The following is a 6000-nucleotide window of genomic DNA, read 5'->3' as shown; positions in this document are numbered from 1 at the left end:
CAATTTGCGATTTCATAAGCCCTAGTGGGCAATCAATATGCATACCAGAAATTTATAGCCATTTTTGTTGCAAAATTATAATGCTCAATTCATAACTTCAAATTAGTACCATAAAACATGATTGCATTACATTATGATTATACCTGAATGGTCTGTTTGGCTGACTCAAAATGATCACATTTACAAATGGCGAGTGAAAGATTATCATTGTTACTTGACAAGTAATTCTTGTGATTACATTCCTGCCCCGGAGGGCAGATTCTCATTCTTTGATAACTTTCTCATTCCCTCTTGTAGTCATTGATGCAGTTCCTCGTCCATATTAAGGTCATTTGGTACCTTACAGTTGAGGTTTACTATGTAGCTCCTTTTCTAACTCCCTTAGCATTTTTACTCGATCCCCTCCTCTTCTCCTAGGGTGTACAGCAACAATCACAAAGTATTTGATCTGGTTGAGGTCATTGTTGTGGTGCACTGTGCAATGTCTTGCTACCAGATGTTTTGGGCTATTGTTTATGAAGGCCCTCACATGTTGCAAAATTCTCTTCTATACAGGCAGTGTAGTGCTGCCTGTGTAGCTTAAGCTGCACGTGGAAGTTAAAACATAAATCGTAAACTTTGTTCTGTAACTGTATGTGCCTTTTATTTTGATCTGTTCCATGCTGAACGGTGGTGTATATGCTGTGGTGTTTTGACCTATACTGTCAGCCTTAGATGTTAAGCATTTTTTAAAACCTGCCGGTGGTCTCAACCAACTCTCACTTTCCACAACTTCTGGACTACTCGATACCAATTAATCTTTTAATGAGGGAGATCGCCTGAGTTTGTAATCTATGGCCACTGTGGTACTAATGTGCCTATTATGGGGTCTGGTTCGACTATGTGCCATTTTCTTTCATCAGGGCTGCCAGTTTCTTATCTGTATGTGGTTATAAATCGTATTTCTGATTTATCAGTAGCTCACTTCTTTGTTTGTTTAGGAAACAGGATTGTCTTCCTATTATTGTTTTTTGCTGCTTTTTGAGCTTCCTCAATCACTTTCAAATTGTACCCTCAGTGCAAAAACCTTAGTATTTTTGTGTGTAAATTTGTGTGCTGCAATTTCCCCTTGCACGGACCCTTTCCCCGTACGGGATACTCATTATGGTGTGCTTGGGGTGGAAGCTTTTGCATGTATATGTGTATGTATATCTATATCTATCTATCTATCTATCTATGTATATATATATATATATGTATATATATATATATATATATAGCTCAACAGCGAAATCCCGAAGCGCAAACAGCCGAAATGGCGTGACACCAGGGTACAGACTCCGTAAGCAAGGATGCAGGTAAGTAAGGTTTATTTAATCATCATTGTCCAAATGACACGTTTCGGCCACCAGACATGCGGCCTTGTTCACATAGCGCTCTATTGAAAATGGTGCAGTATATATAGGTGACAGTGGCAGTGTTTTTTCCATGCTAGTTGAAATGAATATGTATTTTACCACATGTGACATGCTTTTACTGTAGCGCTGATTTACTGCGATTAGTGGGAGTAACATCAGCAAAATCCTGTCATGGAATGACGTAGTAAACAGAGTCCGTGATAACATTCAATATGAGGCAGAAGACAAAACACAGGCTGTGCAACTGAGAGTAATCGCGCTCTGCAACCTTCGTGAAAAAGGTTCTAGCAAAAACAAGCGCCCCAAAACAGTAAGTTGTTGTGTAATTAGCGAACTTATTGCTTGCCACTGCCCAATTTATTAAGACAAATGTTCCCAAATTAAAGGCAGTGTGTGCCATGAGATAATAGGGAGCTATAGACAGCTGGCGGGTTTGGGGAATCACGTGCCGTATGAGTGCCTGTGATGAGTGCGGCTCTTAGTTAAAAGGATCGCCACGTCATGAGGCACAAAAAATCTCACTGGATATCCCATCACAATTCCTTCACTCTGTTCCAGGCTTTTACAACTGGCATACAGTTGACAGTGCACGCTAGATGAAGGTGTAAGGAGCCTGTGGATAATAATCTGCGTTGTGTTGAACCAAGTCCGTCATGCCAGATAGCGCTGAGGGATTTCACAAGGTAGCCTACGTTTCAATATTACCGCATAAATGCGAGGTTAATCGCCAATGGAATAAACATAATGAAAAAGTGAGTGTGAGGGATGTGTGCTGAGATATTTACAAATACGAGGAGGCGTGCGTGCTTAGTGCGCATAAATAGTGATGGTGTAAGTGTCGTGATATGATACCTCCTCATAGCGGTGCTATTATTACAAAGAAAAAATTGTAGCAATTGCGGAATATACATAATAACAAATGCTATTGGTTGGCCCAATGCCGCCCACTGATGCCTGTCAAATCTGAGGCACTCGTCATATGGAGAACAAGTCATGAGTGACTAAGGTCTTGCGTAAATCAAATAATGGGCAAAGTCAATTAAACTAAAATGAAACATACTAATTGCGCAAAAATGGCAGTGAAAATGAAGTACACAGCACGAATGCTGTTTCAGGTTAATGAAAACAATGTGACCTGGTCCCCCTCACGAATTACATGGGGTGGTGTGCTCAGTGTATATACAGTGCAGTTGTGTCGCAAATCAAAGCTGGCTCAGAAAATGTACACATATATAGATACGGCAATATATAAACAGTACGAAAATGGCAAGTATCACAGAGGGAACATAACAACAATCAAACACCAAATTACAGGAAATTATGTAGATCCTCGCTAGTGTTGAGGCCTGTGGGTGTTTTGGTGTTGAACTGGAGGAAATATCTCCTCTCCAACTGGCGCAGGAGCTTCTCCCTATTACCACCACGCCTCAGTGTGGGTATGCAGTCTATCACGGAGTATTGGAGGTGCTCTAAGTTGTTATTGTGCACCTTCTTGAAATGCCTGGCTACCGGATAAGCCGGATCACTGTTGATGATAGCTCTTAGGTGCTGCAGAATGCGTAAATGCACCTGTAGCTTGGTACTACCAGTGTAACGCAACCCACACTTGCATTCCAGGATGTAGATATTGCATATTCTGTTCTACATGTGAGCCGATATTTGATGATGAGTGGTGCCTTTCTGAATTTAGAATCTAACTGTGTAATGTTTTTACCAAATTTACAGGTTCTACAGCTGTTGCATTTCACAAAGCCCATCCTGTCAGCTAGCCAGTTATGAGTGGTTATGACTTCTGGACTGTTTCTCACTAATGTATCACGCACAGAGAATGCTCTTCTGTAGGTGATATCAGGGTGGTCAGTCACTAATGCGCCCAGAGTGGGGTCAGATTTAATAATACCCCAGTTTTTGTTGATGGCTGATCTGATGGCTCTTTCCTCAGTGTTGTGGGTTATGATGAGTCTGGTGCTAACTGTGCCTGCTGGTTCCTGCTGGTGCCTGTGCTCTTTATTTCAGGTGCACGTTTACCAATAAGGAGTTCTTCCTGCGGAATGGCATTCGCTCTTCCTGTGGCTTTTCAGATGTTGTTAATTGAATAACCCCGTGCCCTGAATCTCTTGGCTGCCTCACTTTGACACTCCATCAGGTCATTCTGGGTGCTGCAGATGCTACATAGATGGAGCATTTCTCCATAGGGAATGCTAGCTATTAGGTGCCTGGTGTGAAAGCTGGAGGCATGTAAGGTCGAGTTGCCTGCAGTGTGTTTCCTGTGAAGCTTGAAGTGTAGGGAGCCATTGGCAATATAAAGCATGACGTCTAAGAATTCAATGGCGGTGTCACTAATGTTGGCGTTGAATTCCAAGTTGAGATCCTTTGTGTTGATCTCAGCTACGAATGCCCTCGCACTATGCGCGTGACCTCACCAGATTAAAAAGACGTCGTCTATATACCTAAGCCAGAACACGATGTGGTCATCCCAAGCCTCCGAGTGATCGACCCTGAGAGCCCGCTCCTCCCACCAGCCAACATGTAAACATGCATAACTGGGTGAAAAGCAGGCTTCCATGGCCACACCTCTGAGCTGCTGGTACACAGTTTTGTTGAACATATAGAAATTGTGTTCAGGACACCGGCCAATCAGAAACAAAATGAATGCATTATGCTTGTGACAGTGAATCGGTCTCTTGTCAAGGAAATATTTTCATGCAGCTATTCCATCACTGTGGTGTATGCTCGTATAGAGTGCTGTGATATCAAGTGATATTAGCAGATAATCATCACGCCATGGTATGTTCTTGATTTTCAGCAAAAAGTCACTGGTATCTTTCAGGTATGATTGCTGGCTTGAGACTAGATCCTGGAGGAAAAAGTCAACATACTTTGAAATGTTCTCACACATGCTTTTCCTCGCCGAGATGATTGGCTGTCCAGGGATAGGGTTGATGTTTTTGTGCACTTTGGGTAGGAAGTACAGTATGGAAAGGACCAGCGACTCAGTGTTCAGAAATAGGTATTCCTCTTTGCTCAATACACCTTTTGCTCTGAATGCATTTAGATGTTTCCTGAGCTCTTTGTTACTTTCTGTCACGTCTTTGTGGCTTGACACTTTGTAGCAACTGACATCGGCCAAATGCCTGTTTGCCTCCTCCAGATACAAATGTCGTGGCCAAAGCACAATGTTGCCTCCTTTGCCGGCCTTGTGGATGATGACTTCGTTCTCACTCTTGAGTTTATTCATTCGATCATTGTACTTTTTATTTCTATTACTGCATCTGGTAGATTGTCGCGATGTTTTGAGGTGTTAGGCCTTGAGTTCCTCCGTTATGACTTCGCTGTAAATGTCAATAGCATCCCTGGGCATCACAGGTGTGAATGTGGAGTTGGGTTTAAAGGGGCTAGGTATTCTGGTGGAGCTCTCAATTCCTTCATCATGGAGAAATTGTTGCGTTGACTTGGGTGTACTTGGCATTTCTAGTTCACCTAAAAACCGAAGCGTGGGGATGTCTGCAACAGTCAGGTTAGGCCCTGCTGGAGGCATCATAGTTGAAGTCGATTGTTGGTTGAGATTACCCGGTTTTAATTTAAAAAACGTTATCAATTTCAGTTTCCTGATTTATTTATATACATCAATTCTCATGTTACTGTAATCAAAGTTGCTCTCGGGGCTGGAGGTCAGGCCAAGCGTGAGGAGCTGTTTTTTCCGCCTCCGAAAGATTTATCGCGCTCAGGTTGATGATTGTTTTAGTCTCAGATTTTACTTGTTCCTCCAATTTCCTTGCCTTTTGTAATTTGGCTTGGGCTTTTCTGAGTTTGCGCCTTTTGCACCTCCTCCTATTACACCGGTGTTTTGTTTCTTTAGAGGTCATGGCCGCAGGGTTTGCCTCCGGTCGAACACTAAAAAATCCATCTCTTCCCCCAGACTGAGATTGACTGCACCGGTTTCATTACTATTGCGCAATCTGCCCCCATCGTCTGAATCTGTGCCGCTAACTGAGATCAGATAGAGACGCAGAGTCTGCATTGTCTGTGTTGCTATATAAATATATATATATATATATATATATATATATATTCACTGAAAAAACCATAGGTTTCACACACGTTATAGTTAGGAATTAGCATTTAAAAAACCTTTCAAATTCACTTAAAAAACCATAGGTTTCACACATGTTATAGTTAGCTGGGCATTTCCCTCGTAAAAAACCAATGAAATTCCCCCGTTATAGTTAGTGCAGGCAACTATAACTCACGCGACCGCAATCCGCTGCTGATGACATCAGATATTACATCACTGTATTTAGACACTTATTTACCCATGTCTTCTTCCATTCATCTTTAGCTATACATATATTAATTTTTTTTTTTTTCAGAAAGACACATATGACATCAGTGATGTAATATCTGACGTCATCAGCAGCGGATTGCGGTCGCGTGAGTTATAGTTGCCTGCACTAACTATAACGGGGGAATTTCATTGTTTTTTTACGAGGGAAATGCCCAGCTAACTATAACATGTGTGAAACCTATGGTTTTTTAAGTGAATTTGCAAGGTCTTTTAAATGCTAATTCCTAACTATAACGTGTGTGAAACCTATGGTTTTTT

The sequence above is a fragment of the Triturus cristatus genome, chromosome 9 (assembly GCF_964204655.1).
Source record: "Triturus cristatus chromosome 9, aTriCri1.1, whole genome shotgun sequence".
Taxonomy (NCBI): Eukaryota; Metazoa; Chordata; class Amphibia; order Caudata; family Salamandridae; genus Triturus; species Triturus cristatus.
The sequence above is the reverse complement of the archived record's forward strand: the minus strand, read 5'-3'. Positions refer to the sequence as shown.